At 37.6% G+C, this 17,439-nt stretch overlaps 1 long non-coding RNA gene across 1 annotated transcript; it reads right to left on the bottom strand.

Moving 5' to 3' along the window:
- Positions 1–223: 223 nt before the first annotated feature.
- Positions 224–1,317, bottom strand: LOC307150005. Its single transcript, XR_013819643.1, has 3 exons — positions 1,273–1,317; positions 1,110–1,157; positions 224–575 (listed from the first exon to the last, which is right to left on the bottom strand). It is a non-coding gene; the product is annotated as an uncharacterized lncRNA (long non-coding RNA).
- Between the last annotated feature and the right edge of the window lie 16,122 nt (positions 1,318–17,439).

Consider the following 17,439-nt stretch of genomic DNA (forward strand, 5'->3'; position numbering starts at 1 on the left):
TTAAGTCAGTGGAAATTGCTTTCAGTTAAAACAGCTCAAACATGCATTAAAGTCTAGGCTTAAGCCTTGCCTGTGAAACCTGGGGAATATGAGCCACGTGAGTAAGAGCCAGTGAGGAGAATGTAACTCAAGTTCAGGCTTTAATTTTCCTCACTGTGAATGGGACACTATAAATGCCTCTTTTGGATTTTACAGCCCTGTAGAAAAGCAAGGACAAGGGGTGAGAGACAGGAGCTGAACCTGGACCTCGAAAGAAAAGGATCACTATGGCTTAAGAAACAGTAAATGTCTGTTGTGTTCAGAGGCAAGCAGTAAATCCCTTCATTTAAGGCCGTGGAGGCCAATGGGAACATACCGGTCGTTATGATGTCATGTCTGGCCAATGCAAATATGGTCTCTGTCCCAAATGCCTCCCTAAGTCCAGGGGGCCTCCTTCAAGTCCCCATTTTGGTGATGTAATGCCGCATAAACTGTCCAGTCGGCTAGCCTAGCCATCTGCTGTGTCCAAATCAGTGCATGACCATCAAAAGACCACATCCAAAGTGAATATCAGACATAAGAGGCCCTTATGAAACCTACAATGATAGATAGGACACCTTGGGGCCAAATGGACTTCACATACACGTGCAAACATCACATAACGGCCATATAAGACCACAAAAACACACAAGTGCAGACATTTGGGAGGTAGGAATGCATTAAAATGGTGGAAAACAAGTTGACTAAATATGAAAATTCTAAATTGTTGCTTTCTCTGAATTATCTAGTATACATAAAGAAATAGTTCATCCCAAAATTTAAAATACTCACTATAATGTTAAGATTAAAAGCATTCTTTGTTGTGTTTAATACATCCAGGTTCCTAACAAGTTGCTAAATGAAGATGTGTGACGTGTGACACTGTAAATTATGATGTAGAACAAAAATGTAGCATATCTATATTAACCACAAAGCTTATTTTAATATATTTACATCATCATTTCTTAAAATGCATATGACAATTCCCAAGGAAACCCATGGATGGAATTAACTTTCCTGAACAGCTTTATAGCAAAATCATATTTACTACAAGATCAAACAAGTGCACAGAAATCAATCAGAAAACTCACCTCACTGGCTGTTACCAAAAGAAGATGCAAGACCTGATTTCTTTTATACTGTGTGGAGTAAAACATGAGGTTATTTAGTACATTATTTAAAAAAAATAAAAATAAAAATAAAATAACTAATACTACTACTTCTTCTGGTATTCAATGCTGATGACAAACCTACTTTTTGCCACCTGCTGGGCTGGAGTGTGAAACGCCTTGATGGATTCTCCAGAGGAGTCCTGTTGCCTTTAGATAACACACTTCAGAAAACACACATACATACTTTCTCTGAAAACATTTAATAATAAGAGTGCACTACAACAGTTCCTATTTGGATACACTATGCACTTTAAAGCTATATTAAAACTGACTTTGATATTAGGTGCTTTTGTTATAATTTACTCTCCAAACTAATATTAACTATTTTATTGCACTTTTGTGATGCTTTTTGTAATTTTAAGCATAAAAATTCCCAAACTTTTCGTCAGCTGAAACTCTTTGACCTAAAATATTTACTTAGTAGTACTCACTTAGACTTTCATATTTTATTAAATAGGCTAGTAATTATTTCAATTATTTGCCAACATGTTCAAGTCCACAGTTCTCAGATGCTGGTTAATTGTCACATGACATGCAAGTAAACAAATGTCATCTTTTTTAGTTGGTGTTGAATTTTAAATATCTATTTTAATTTGACATTTGTATTATTTTATTAATTATTAGCTTTTCATCAACTCTCAAACCCCCTGCAGTTCTATCATGAACCCCTGTACAATTGATTAGGCTTTTATCACAAATTACAGTCAGTTATATTGCACATCATGTAATTGAGCTCAAACATTCATTTAGGATATAGGACACATACAGTATATATGACATACTGTATTGTAAATATTACATCCAAACATTTGCTTTTCTTTAGAAAAATGCACCCACACTGTACATCTCACCCAAAATGAGTGTATTTTCATTTATGTCTTGTTGATGAATAGGTTCAGAAGTCAGAAAAAGATGATTGTATTTTGTCTGGATGTGGATAATTTGGAGCACTTTCATACGGCTTTTACCGCAAATAAGGTGAGTCAGCGAACGGCGTATTTCACAGACCCCAGTACCACCTCTGCTCAGACACTATGATCGATCGTCCATTTTACGGGCTCTTTCCTCTGATACGCTATTCTAAACTGTATTTTCTGTCCACTTTAACTTGAAACATCCATTTTTACCTGACATACTTATTCATCAGAAGAGCAGGGATGAGCTGATTTCCCGTGTCCCACAGACGTCCTCCAAGCACCGAGAGGGACACGACTCAAATTCGCTTTTTTCATTCCCGCCTTCCATCTTTCCTCCCTTGAGGAGGCAGGTTGATTGTTTGACTTTTCAGGTCTGTCATGGTGAAAACACAACAGATACATCTTCCTGGTTCAATTAGGGTAGTTGGGGGCACATCAACTCCCGCTCATAAAGCAGTCCATCTTTCCTGCCGACAGTCCGGTGGAGGGGGGCAGAGGGTGGACACTAATGAGGGAGCCAGAGGGGATAGTGGGATTGACAGAATGAGCCAGGGTCACAACACAGTTCGGTGAGGACACTAAAAATGGGAGAGAGCATTCTTGGGGCACTTCATTTATTTGTGGAGAAGGTTTATCTGTGTCTGGGTGAAAATTAGGATTGTAATTTTTTTGTAGGCTTGAAACATGGCACAGCCATTTTCACTTCTCTGATTACCTGTCATTCAACATCCTATGCTCAAACAAAAACTCAAAAGCAATTTAAGTAGTTGAATCTCTTAACATTTTTTCTATAAACTGGTGTGGATACTACAGCAGATTTGGTATTCCGAAAGAGGATACGCCTCAACTGGAGGGTTTATATTTGAATGGTATATTACATTATTCTTCATTTCGCAGACATTTTCTTATCTTAAGTGTCTTACAGTACATTTTTAATACAATCCCCCAAGAAAAACCTTGAATTATAGTCAATGTGAATCAAAATGGACCATAATTACTTTCGTAATGCACATTCCTGGATTTTTTATGCATTATTCATCAGTTCACGTTGTTTCAAAGAAGAAAAATATTAGTCTTCGTAATCTTTCATCAAAATGTAATAACTTGCTCCACCTCTAAAATGACTTTTCATGAAAACCAACAAGTAATGCAGCCTTTCTAAAATCTTCCCAATAAGTAATGCAGAATTTTAATGACGGTTAATGTTAATATTCTGCAAGTGAGCGAAAAGTCTATGGTTATAGCGTGGTAACCACTGCGGCAACAGTTGCGGTAAAAAACATTTTTTTCTAGATGAGCATTATCCTTAATAAAGGTTATGGCAAGGGTGAACTTGACCTTTAACCTCCATGCACCATGCAACCTCAGTGCACCACAATTCACTGAAAACTCACATTCAACTCACATGTTATAAAAACTCACATGTTATAAAACAACCACTTTTTAGTCACACCCCACATATTTTCTCATTAATTGTCCTGTTTTATGTGGAATTTCATTACATTACGGAAGTAAAATGGATTGCAAATGCCATTTCACGCCACAATTTTAAGTATCTCGCTAATTAACTATTTCTTCTGGGGTTCAAACTTTTAACCTTTGTATTACCAGCTTAGATCTTTAACCAGCCCACCCATCTATACACTATCTACAGTCTTGTTTCACACATCAAATGTTCTTATATACATTTGTTGTTTTTGCTTCGCTATATAAAAACAGCACTAGCGGAAAGGTTGAGTACTTTATCATCTCCTCCTGTGATTAGAACCTTCATCCATCACAGACTTTCATGAACAAACAAACAAAACAGAGGGAAAAAAACAAAAAACAAAGAGAAGCAAGTTTGCTGTGAGCTATTCTTAGTAATGACTTGGATAGACTAATGTTAATTTAGTGACGACCTTTAAATGAATCACTGCCACATAAAACTCATTTGATGAACACCAGGGCGTGCTCGCTCAAGCTAGCTGACATTAATTACCGCGGAAACGGGGTAAGACTGAAAAAAGAAAAAAAAAATGACTCAAAAGATCTATTTCTGCAATGATCATTACTGCAAGTATATCGGAAACAAGACGTTTATGAACTATCTGACACATTTGATTATGATCAAAGTGAGAAGAAGGTACAGGTGGGGAATGTATTGTGTGTGAGGAGGGGGAAAGCGTTGCCGAAATGATCTTTATGATGATGCCATTACAAACAGGCATTAACGAGTCACATAATTAACAACTGCTAGCTGGTTTCCATTGTTATCATGCACTGCATGAACTGTAATTGAGCAACACACACATACACACACACACACACACACACTCTGTCTCCCTCATATTTGCGTATTGCAGAGTCGACTGGTGTCTGGCCCAGGAGCAAGGTCGTGTCACAGTCACCCAGTGTGACACATTGGTCACAGGGCTTCACACATCTGCTCTCATCCTTTCTCCTGGTTACATGTTCTGGCTCCTGGGCCAACTTGCCCCGTGGACCCAATCGTGACATCAGCAGCTGGGGCTGAATCGTCCCCTGCAGACCCCAGTGAAGACCCTATGGAAGCCCCATGGTTTAAACAGAGGTCATAGTTATGATCCCCCAAGGCACATATTTGCAACACACAAAAAAAACACACACGCACGCACGCACGCACACACACACACACACACACCAAAAACAAACAAAAAACAAAGTAGTATCAGTGATTACACTGTAAATGCAAACATGGTATTTAATTAAAAATAGTAAATTGACCTTAATAATTTTTTTTCAACCTGCTTTTAACACTTGCTTTTAGTAAGTTACTTGTACTTTGAGGTTGAAAAATCTTACCAGCTCAGTCTACTTGAGCTGGATTAATTTAGAAAAAGTAAGTTTATGACCTGTGGGCATGCACAGATCAGTCTCTCTACGGTAGACGGCGATATATGGCCACGCCAAGACCCGCCCTTGAATAGCTACTATTGGCTGAAGGAGAAAACCGTCATTTTAAGCCACCATTGTGGTGATTAGTGTTTGTTTTAGTTGTGCTCTTGACCCATATCATTAATTTTATATTTAGTTTGGCTGCTGTACCTGAGTTATAACAGCCAGATGAACAAATAGAAAAGGTGATCTGATGGTGTTGGTTGTGTTTTAACATAATCGTTATTTCACAATCATTTGACCTGAATCACTGAACTCATATAGAGCCCAATTTCTGAGTTAGGTTTACTTTATTAATTATAGCAGCACTGTCCTGGTACAGCATAATATTTTTAGCCATTTCAATGAAATCAGTAAAAACAAAAAAAACTTCAATTTTTTTTTATTTTTTTTTTATGTAGGCACACACAGAATTAGCGTATGAATCTCAGCAATGGTGACAAACAGATCACCTCTGATCATAAGCTCATTATTTATTCATGCAGCAATGCATGATGGGAGCCATGAATGAGTTTTGATTGGTTGCACCCAGAATGCACTGCAACATGCTTTATAATTGTCACCATTGTTGAGATTCACAGGCTGATTCTTGATGTCAATGTGTCTAAAAACTAAATAAAACAAACAATTTTTTTTTTTGTATAATGGAAACTTTTAAAAAAATTCTAAATATCATGCTGTACATGGACAGTGCTACTATAATTAATAAAATAAACCTAACTCAGGAATTGGTTTCTTTAATTTAAGTGAACTTGAAAAATGAGTGAGCAGAACTAAAAGTATTTTAGTTGTAGGTATACCTACCTTAACTTATTTTAAGTTGTAGGTATTTAGTAATCCTAAATGGGGTTAAATTTATATCAAGCAATCCACACAAAATGAAAAAATTAAGTTAACACTAAGCATGTCTATTAAGTTACATGAACATAAAAAACGTGCTAGTGGTACTACTTGATTTAGTACTGCACAGTGCACACTTAAAATAAGAAAGCTTTTCTAACTCACTAATCTTAAGATTAATTTGCTTCATTTTTTTAAGTAAGGTCAACTAATTACATTTTACAGTGTATGCATATGTCGTTTAATCTGTTAGGATCGCAATTGATCAAACCCTTTTTCACTTATCGTAAAATTAACCATTTATCTTGTTCAAAGGTTTAGTTCACTTCAGAATGAAAATTCTGTCATCATTCACTCACCCTTAAGTTGTTTCAAACCTGTATGAATGTCTTTCTTCTGCTGAACACAAAAGAAAATATTTTGAAGAATGTCGGTAACCGAACAATTGACGGTAGCCATTGACTTTATTTATTTTTTCCTACTATGGAAGTCAATGGGGTCCATCAACTGTTTGGTTACCGACATTCTTCAAAATATCTTCTTTTGTGTTCAGCAGAAGAAAGAAACTCATACAGGTTTGAAACAACTTGAGGATGAGTGAATCATGACAGCATTTTCATTTTTATGTGAACTATTCCTTTAACACGTTTTGCTATATCCAGCAAAGTAAACCATCAGATTGAAGAGTGATTCTCATTTTCTGCAAGCTTTTTTCGGGGTAAATTTAGGTGTCTTTCCAAAAAAGGATACTTGGAGACTCCAAAAGGACACCAGATAACCAATTGATATAAGGAGTCTATATAAAGGCCAGATATACTTTAAGCGAAATCGAAGAACGAACTGATGTGACGTAATTTCAAACAAAAACAGGCCGAAAAGGAGTTTGTTTGGGTGTTCGATACAGCTTGCTGGAAGAGTTCACTATGGCTGGTAAACACCTTTGTACCACCACAGGTCCGTGGCGATTCTGTAATAGGTGGGTGTTCATTTTTTCCTGTTCAGTCCATCAAGAGCTGCTTTATAGTAGAAAATGAAGTTGTTCTACTGATTAAATGAGACACTGACTACGTTTATGACGCAATTTTAAGTACTTCAGTAATTGCGATTATTCGTATCTAACATAAAAGTTTGTAAATATATAATATGTATAATGTAATATTATATGTATAATATATATATATATATATATGTGTGTGTGTGTGACAATGCATTTATATTTGTATGTATAAGTTATGCATTTATATTTTTCAATTTATTTTATGTTAGTGTCATGATTCCTATCTTGTGTTCCCCTTGTCTTGTGTGGACTTTTGTTATTTCCTGTTCTGTGCCATGTTTTGTAGTCCTTTGTAGTTTTTCTTGTTTATTAGTCTTCCCAGGTGTTTCTAATTAGCCACACCCCCTTGTTATCTTGTTTAGCTTGTTTGTCCCTGTGTATTTATTGCCCTTGTGTTTCACTTGTTACTTTGTCAGTTGTTGTACGTGAAATGGTTGCATCTGTGATTCCCCTGGTTTTGTTCCTTTGTTCTTTGAATTATGTGTTCCCTGTTTTGTTACTTTATTAAATCACCCTGCATTTAGATCCTCGTCTTCGCCTGCATTTCTCAGCTTTGTTACAGTTAGGACCAAAAGTTGCAAATAAATGAATAAATCAACACTTCTAAATTGATATTCCCCAGTATGGTGAACCAAATGTTGTAAATTAACTGCCAAATTTGGTTCTGAAAATAACTGCCCATTCTTACTCATCACTTTTTTTTTTTTAATGATAATGCTTGTTTGTTTGTGCTAAATATGAAAAGGACAGCATGTGTTCATGGTTGTTACAGCTAAATGTGATAAGTCTGTTAGTCTTTTTCAGAAAACCATTATTTGATATCCTTATTTCCATGCATTTTTTCTTCAACCAAATGTGAATTTATTTTCATGCAAAAATCTACAGTTACAGATTATTCATAGAATCTCCCTTATGGGGTGATGAAGCAGGGCGACCATTGTGGGGCCACACACACGGACGTCTGAGCTCTAAGCCTCTTTCACCAGACAGCTCTCAGAGCGGAGACCGTCCCTGGAGGTGCCCAGAAAGTAATATAGCAGATAAGTATCCTGGAGAGATCTCCCGAAGGCTTCTAGCTACCTGGATCATTCCACGACTGCAGCAAAGGTCACTTTACCTGTCAGACAAACAGAGGAGCTGCCTTGGCCAGGTGAGTGACATATTCAATTTTCAATTCGGTCCAATTTTTTGCGCGTGCAGTGTGGTCTGAAGAGCCCTTCACAAATGCCTTTAACAGAATTTGTCAGTTCCAACCTTTTAAAAAACATGAAAAGTGACAACAGACGGAACAAACTCACCATAGCAACAATGAGGACGAGTCGCGGCACTGTCCAAAAACGATCTCTGTGTCCCTTCAGCTGCTGATTCGGAGTGACTGGATAGGTCAAAGCGGTATGGATTGATAACCAAAAGGCATACAACAGAAAGTGAGGGTTAATTGTCTTTTCAGGACAGGAAAACTTGTTCTTGCGTTAATAGGTTGTAATTTCTAAGTCTGAAATTGTTCCAACTAAAACTATTCAATAAAATGCCTCCTCTTGAGGCTTAAGACTTTGAGAGCACACTCAAAGTCTTTTCTTTAACCAAATGTGAATTTCTTTTCATGAAAAAAATCTACATTTACAGAGTATTCATAGAATCTCCCTTATGGGTTGACGAACCAGGGCGATTACTCAAAGCAGTTTTATACGAAAGTACACTTAAAAATAAAGGTTCTCATCAATAGTTCCATGAAGAACCTTTAACATCCATGGAACTTTTCCATTTCACAAAAGGTTTTTAACAGTGAAAAAATGTTCTTATGATTTTTAATGTGAATGTTCTTCACACTAGGGAACTGTTCACTGAACAGTTTGGGGAACCAATTGTTCTTCTACACTTTTAGAAATAAAGCTTCCAAAAGTGAAACCATTTTTGGTTCCCCAAAGAAACTTTCGATTAACAGTTCTTAAAGGAACCTTTTGTGTGTGTGTGTGTGTGTGTGTGTGTGTGTGTGTGTGTGTGTGTGTGAAGAACAATTTATTAATCTAATGAAACTTTTTCCACTATTAAGAAACGTTTTGTGCAATGTAAAGGTTCCATTGATGTTAAAAATCTTTATGGAACCATCAATGCCAATAAAAAAATAAAAAAAATGCATTTTTTAATGACATTGCTGTGAAAACCCCCTTTTGGAGCCTTTATTTTTAAAAATTGTAATAAGAACCATTCATAACAACAAGACAATTTGACCTTTTTAAAGATACAAAAATCCCAATGAAAGAAATGCTCTTTAGGGATGCTGAATCCAGCTGGAACCGGCTGCGGTTTGCGTAAATCATAACGGGCCAGTGAAGTATTTATGCAACGCAGTGCAGGTTGGTCAAAATCCCTCTCAACTGACCCGACGTCATCACGGTTCAGGCTATATCTCAGTCATGGCGGCTCGGCATATGCATAGAGATTCGATTATGTCCATCTCATTTTACACTCATAAATCATCAGAGTCTGGGAATGAGGATTTGATTTAATTTCACTTCACGGGAACATCAGTGCGCAGAGGATTGAAACGGACAGTCGAGTGGACAGCACTTAATGCCTATGAAAGACTTAATGAAAAGAGAACCTAAAGGCCGAAGCAGAACATGTGTCTCCATGATCCGGGGCTATAATGATGGATGGTGTGTGTGGGTGAACCATTTCAGCTGAACCCGCCTGTACTGATAGTACATTTCCTCAATGTTTTTACTCCAAACATCCATTTTGAGAAGCTGACACTGTTATTTATCACACTGCGGCTGGGAGGAGGGAATGCTTTGTATTTCTGAGGATTTCAGCGGGGTCATTATTTTGCACTCCTGGCTTCTACCTCACACCAGTTTAGAGAAAATATTGTTTGCTTTCCCCACTTTCATCCACCGACTAGAATTCGTACCTCTCAGTGTGATAAAGCACAAAAGCATTATAAAAAAAAGAAGAAAAAACAAACGTGGTTAACCCTCACGCAATCGCTATTGGAACGCCTCACGTTTGTCCATCGCTACAGAAAATGAAAAGTGGATTTGAAAAAGCTGGATAATCTCAATGAACTTTATGAGCAGCATTTAAAGCATCATGTTCTCAAAGAAAATGTAATTATTTCGAGTGTGGGGAGATTATGTCATTCGCAGTGCTTCATGGGAGTAGGAGGAGCTAAAAAGCAATTTTGTGGCATGTTGCTGTTTTTGACTCTGATTGGTGGAATTTACTGTCATATAGTTTCTCAACAGGAATTCCACTGTTAAACTGTCACGGTGTGGTGCAGGCAGAAGAAGATGAAGGAGAATCAAAAGTTCCAATGCAAACTTTTACTAACAATATAAATCAAACAGGTACATCAAAGACAGGCAGAAGGTACACACACGCTAAATACGACACAGCAAATTCCATGGATTAACAATCTTGTAGCTCACAGTAGGTTTGTCTTTAAAGGTTTATAAGTTCCTAAGGAGAAAATTAATTTTAAGTTTTTACTTCTGGAACCCAACTGTTGCACTCTATAGCTTTAATTTATTTCAGTTTTAGTTTTAGCAGTTTTAGTACCTCAACAAACTTATTAATGTTAGATGCCAAGGCAACATTTAGGTTAGGATGAATTCAGGCAAATTGGGACAATTTTGCCATAGAGATGACTATCCCAATTATTCCTCTAATATTTGTTTAATCAACTTCATTTTAAATACTGAAAACTATTTGTAATAGTTTAGTTTTACTTGACAATAACAACACTGAATGTCATAATGTGTGTTTAGAAAAAAACAGCTATATTATGGGGCAATCTGGCATAGCTTTGGCAATATATATAAAAAGATCTTAAGTCTAAATGGCTGAACTGGAGAAGATATCAGTTATTCCAAAAATACAATGGCCATTTCTACCTCAGAGGGTCCGCCCTTCATGATCTCCTGCTCGTGGTCTCAGTGGAGGGTTTCTGAATGCCAGAATACTTTTGTGTTACTCCAGCAGCCCTCTTCTGAATAACAGGAGTGATATCAATGACAAAGTTTCCTTGGTAGCTGTGCTGATATGAATAAGGACATTAGGTGGTGGAATAATTTGCCGATAGCTTGCTGGAGGGATAGAAAGGAATGGTGTCACTCAACGGGAACAAAAGAAAATTAATTAAATTTGTCACAGCAACAATTCGGTGACTTTGATTAGGCGACTCCTTGGCAACAAAACAGAGGCTCATTTGAATTCTTTGAGTGTAAACCTTGAACAAAGATAAAGCTTGTCAACACTTGGAGCAAATATTATTGGTGCGTTTAGCGTGGAAGGATAAGGAGAGGACATTTGAAAAACTCTCTCACTCTTATAACTTGCACACACACACACACACAGCTGAACAAGTGTTCCTCACGTCATCCCTTGGTCAACTTTCAAACGACCTTCATTCACATGCTGTATATATTTTGACTATCCCCCTACTTGACTGCAAAAATGGACCACTGTGGACTGCAGACCATTGACATGCTTACATTAAAAATATATATATATAACACTTTTTGACTGTATAATGTGTATGCGTGACACAATAATGTATTGTATTCAATCTGGGGCTTTGGATCACAAGTGGATGACGTAAAACACTTTTTGAGCTTGTCCACTTTCGACCACTTCCAGAGGGAGTCGAAAACGCATTCGACCGAAATGTTTTCGTAGTGTAGACACTCATGTGGTCGAATGCGGTCGAACAGCCAAAAAAGACCACCTATTGGCCTAATGTGTAAACATTACAGGAAGCGTGCTAGCCAAACGGGATTTAAACTTTGTTCGCTGAAGACCCAAGTATGATTCTGAAGATGAAAAACATACCAAACACAATGTTCTCTCACCATTCCTGATTCCTAAATCACAGCATTTGCCGTGGTCTTGCGGCTATCGGAGCAGAAACTAAATCTGCTGCTCTCTGTATGTTTTTTCCATCGTCTCCTTTCACGTTCATTCGTAAATTGCACAAGCTTATTTCATCCATTAGATCGAAAGATCTGAAAAAGCCCATACATTTTGCCCCTCTCCTCGAAGAAATCAGGACAGAAGTGGACAATAGATCCGGATTAAAACACCAGGTGTAAACAGGAACGTGTCTCCATCGTCTACTTGTGATCCGATCGACCAAAAGGCATCTTAATACCGGGTGTAAATAGGGCCTCAGAGCACATCTATCTATTATTTAATAGCCATGGACCAATGGTACTTTGAAGCTGTTTCGATCTCCCAAAACAACCCAACCCAAAACTTTTTTGCCTTGTTAAAAATGACGTCACACAAGTTCGTTCTTCGATCTTGCTTGAAATATATTAAGGGTCTTACACATAGGCCGTGTCTCCACCAAAGCGTTTTTTCATGCGGCTGGCGTATTTTTTCAGTTGTTTTCAATGGGAGCGCCGCGTTTTGAAAACACCATGAGCGTAACGAGGTGCTGAGCATTTTTTTCACGCTGAAGCGCTGAACGCTCAGAGTTTTTTACCGGTCACCAAGAGTTGAAGAATGTTCAACTTTTGGTAAATCGCAGCGCTCATCGCTGTTACTTTTTACCCAACCGCCCAATCACAGTGGAGGTGGGGCAGGACTAATACCACACCGACCAACCGGCACGTTCTGATTGTACAACGTCAACAAGCATAATAACGGAACAAAATAATTTAAAACAAGAGCCAGAGAAATGTGTTAAATTGTATTGGCATTTTAATATGGAATCAACACGGAAACAAAATATGTGTGAAAATGAGATACTAGTAACACTTTTGCGGATATTCTGTATCATAACAAGCAAAGCGTCTCAACTGACAAAAATGCTGCGCTGCCAAAACGCTCTCAAGCGCCCATAGCTAGGTGTTTTCAGCAGGCTAAAAACGCTTTGGTGGACACACGGCCATAGGGTGTGCAATATTTGTCTAATAATTCAACTGCCCAGAGTCAATTATTCCGCTAATAAAACAACCAGATGTCAGGTTTTTGTCTTTAAAAGGTTTTTTTTTTTTTTTTTTGAGAGAGAGAGAGTAGGACTAATTTGTTACCCATCTCATCCCAAGCCTCAATTGCTAATTCCAAAATGTAATTTTAGAGAAAGAAACGGAGACTCTTCATGTTTTCATTAATATTTTCTCAATTGTTCAAATATGAGTGTCAGGAATGCCGTGGGCCTGGAGACTGTAGTGTATACTGAGAGTTTTTAAAAAGCTTCCCTTAAAGGTGTGCTATAAATAAATAGTGCTCATAAACATTTGTTGATATAGTATTTTCTTTAGAAACAGACTAGAGACTTAGACCTGGAAACTATTATAGGAGGTCAATATGTCAAAACTTATCAAGTGGACAGAAATTGTCTCAAGGTCGTGGCTAATTAGGACAAAAACTGTCTAGTTAGGATACAGTGTAGTATTTAAACGTTACTCTTTGTATATTGTACTGAAGGACGTTTCTGAATTTTTTGCACTGCTGTGGTTTAGTTCAATAAACTGTCAATAGTCGGACTGTGATATTACTCTCCCCTGTTCCCAATGCTCGTCCTGCAGGCCTTTCTAAAACAATGACTCACAATCATTTAAAGTAATCTCTCCTCTGAGATCAGCTCGATATGATGATGCAGTGCTTTCTAAAAGAAGCAGAGATAAAATAAAAGCACATATAGTAAAGTGCAAAAACAAAAACGGGTCCCTGGACACGGGTCCGCCATGCATCACGGTATGGTGCCTGGCTGAGAGCGCTGACGTCGGCTTTCGCCGACTCATTCGTACCCTCTGATGGTACTTCATAAAACACACAGCGCTGTAAATCTGTGGGACGTAGCCATAAACAATGGCCAAGTGGGGAATGTTTAGAGAGTCCTACATGGGCCAATAATAGCTTAGTTAGAAATGCTTTTGATGAATCTCTTTGCTTTGTCACAGCATGGGAATACACTCTTGTACACACAGATATTGTACACTGCCAATATTAGATTTCACACCGGATGGCTGGTGATGACACCCCAAGTGTGTCATAGCAGACAATAACAAATTCTTACAGCTTCTTGTTTGGTGTTATTTTTGATTGTACCATGGTTAGCAGGTGTTTTCTCTGAAGAGGGAACGGAGGAAGTGGCACTTCAAAAAGTTTGGATAAGAAAATAACTGACAGTACAACAATACAATGAACTGAATGGACACTAATGTATAACGTATATGGTTAGATAAAGTGTGCAACGTATTTTTATAAAGCAACACTGTCCAACAGAGACATTAAGCAACTCCCAAATTATAGACTAAATAAACGACTCCCATTAGGTTGTCACTTTTGGTAGTTTTTTTTTTAGATAATAATTTAAAGGTGCACCTCCTGCCACCATCAATACACTTGTATGTGTTTTGAAAATGTTAATAATTAGTTATCTGAAAAGGTCAATAATAATAAGCAAAAATATTGTCATGTTGTAATAAGTTAAGGTTACACAAAATATTGTTGATACAGAATTACTGTAATTATTTTTGTTGCAGCAATGTAAACATCAGCATGCATATACTCTAGAAGGCGCAGACTGATGGGTCCTTTACATGCAATCTGAAATGCAATGGTACAAGCTTTACAAGACTGTAAACAGGCTTATTTTCTTGGGATTATGTTAGGTATTCGGTTCTTGTGCTTGCTTATGTAACCAACCTTGGGGTGATTTGCTGCAGTATTCACTGTATCTCATCCATAATGTAATCTATAACATATATTGACAGCGAAAAGTAAATGGTGAAAACCATCCAACAAGAACATTCAAAACACCAAACAGAAACGATGACATCTCCATTTATATTGGAGTAAAAAAAAAAGGAATGCAACAAGGGTCTCACAGCATGCCACTACTCACAGGAAATTCACATGCCGAGTGCAACCAACTTTAGTGATTCATTCCTTCATTGACAAGTACGACGCTGGTACCTCATACCCGGATAATGATGAATGCGTGAAGTGAATGATTGGTCTGGTGGATGCATGGTCCACTTGGCTAATGGTTTTGGCATGAGAAAGGAGCGGGTGGTGGTGCGGCCGGGTCAGGGTGAATGCGTGCTCGCTGGGTGTGGTGTTGTTTATACCGTGGAGCATATCTCATAGCAAAGGACATACAAATCAAACTGACTGCTGAACAAATACACATGCACACACATAGGCATCCGCAAACATGCACTGTTGTATATTTATTCCCACACACATATCATCTCATTTAGCTCAAATCCTCATGCCTGAAGCAAGGGAACATCCGTAGCAGTGGGCTGGCAGTCGGAGGTGGCATTTCGGATCCTGCTGGCATTATGCTGAGACTGAGAGGGCCTGGCAGGGCCCTGTGTCTACAAACTACATCAGCCGGCCTGCTGAATGTAAAACAGCTCATCCCCATTCACAGTCAAACCCCGCACAGGGTCTGCCAGTCCCTCTATACGGTGACTTGGAGCGCTGCACGAATGCCTCACTAATGGCACAGACCTGGATCAGGGAGTCAAGGGAGAACAACGGCAGATTTTCTGCTCTTAATGCAGGCTCAGACGAAAATCAGGGATTTATGACATTATGGATGAGATACAGTGAATACTGTGGCAAATCACACCAAGGTTGGTTAAATAAGCGCAAGCGCAGATTCCCTGAAATAGTTTCAAGACCATAAGCCTGTTTAAGGGTGAATCTAAATATTTAAAGGGACAAGGAGGCTTTTAATATTCCTGTTGGGATTGAAATTTTGTTTATAAACAATTCTCCTAATATTATGAAAAGTCATGGAGTATATACAACATACTCTCATGGTCACCAAGGTTGCATTTATTTAATCAAAAATACAGTAGAAAATCAATATTGTGAAATATTATTAGAATTTAAAATAACTGTTTTCTATTTGAATATATTTTAAAATGTAATATATTCCTGTGATGGCAAAGCTGAATTTTCAGCATCATTACGCTCAAATTATTATTATTGATGTTGAATACATTTGAACTGCTTTATAAATTTGAGGAATTTGTGAATTCTTTGATGAACAGAAAGTTCTAAAGAAGCATTCATTTGAAATATAAAACTTTAGTAACATTATAAATGTCTTTTAATGAGTCCTTAATGAATAAATTATTTTGAAAAAGATCATACTGACCCCAAACCTTTGAACGGTATATTTATATTATGTTATGTGTTCATATATATTTTTTTGTATATTTTTTTAGGATGTTAAAAGAGCCTTGGCATCTTCCAGACTTCAAACAGAACAGGAGTTTAAAAACCTGTTTAAAGAGCTCTGAGGTGTTAGCTTGGTGTAAATGATTTTGAATATGACAATTATGATGTGGTAAAGATATGATGTCCTTAGAGGGACATACTCGAAATGAACAAAGTCAAAGATATAGGCACACACTTCACACTATAGGGACTGTAATATAATCACGCTTCATTTTCACATGATGAAAAAAAAAAAGAGGGAAGATTCAGGAAAAACCATTTTGGATGGATCATACTTCATATTTCCACCGTCTGAGAACAGCCGCTCTCCGGGGACACAAGATGAGCGGTGGCAATACAAGACCTGACTGCAATCTCAAACACTTTGCTGTGTATTTATCTGAGTGACAGCACAACAAAAGGAACATATGATGTGTGTTTATTTATTTATTTATTTACATAAGTATATTTATTGTTTGCTTTTACAGACAAACATCTTTTACTTAATTTCCTGGGGGTGGGGGGGGGGGGGGGGGTGATTGCATATTGTTGGAAACCCCAAACTTGGATTGATTTGTTTGTTGAAATGGCATGTCACAAAGACAGAATCTTTCTATAGATAACATATTTTAATGAAATGAAAAGAAAAAAGTACGGTTTTCCCCATCACCTGCACAGAAACCCCAACTATCACCGTTGGAAATGGAAAATGCCTCCTGTTTGCCAACGATGGGCTTGATTTGAATATTATTGAGGGTGAATTCAATTAAAGTGTCCCTGAACTGGCTTCACTGTTTTTCCAATAAAGAGGAATGTGATTGTGTGCAGTTCAGATTGAAGAGTCGCTCGCGGCAATTGCTCTCAAACTGGAATGCAGTCACTCATTTTCCTGTCTGGAATCGATAACTTCTTACCAGGATTTTCCAAAGGTGTCACTAAGAATCAGCGCTGAACAGGTGACTGATCGTACCAACGCTCGCTACTGTGAATAAAACTCAGATATTGTAAATGAAGTAATTTGGAACTTATATCATTACCGGTGAAACCTAATTAGGATCTGATTTGTATTGAAAAACCTACTGTAGCTCAAATAATTCAGATATCATATTATAATATCAACATAATGTGTTGCTGAAAATGTTCACTGTAATAGTGTTTTGATGTTATGTTTTGGCGATTGGATCTACTTTGGAAACAGCATTCCCCTGAGCATTTTCCAAAACTACATTTAGAGCTGAAATGGATGGAAACTTTCCTTTTTTCCTTTCAGTTTTCTGATTGGAAGGTAAATAAAAACTTTAGCAGATCTAAACTTTTGTCCGCTTTTAGA

This window comes from Squalius cephalus, assembly GCF_949319135.1.
Source record: "Squalius cephalus genome assembly, chromosome: 22".
NCBI classification, from domain to species: domain Eukaryota; kingdom Metazoa; phylum Chordata; class Actinopteri; order Cypriniformes; family Leuciscidae; genus Squalius; species Squalius cephalus.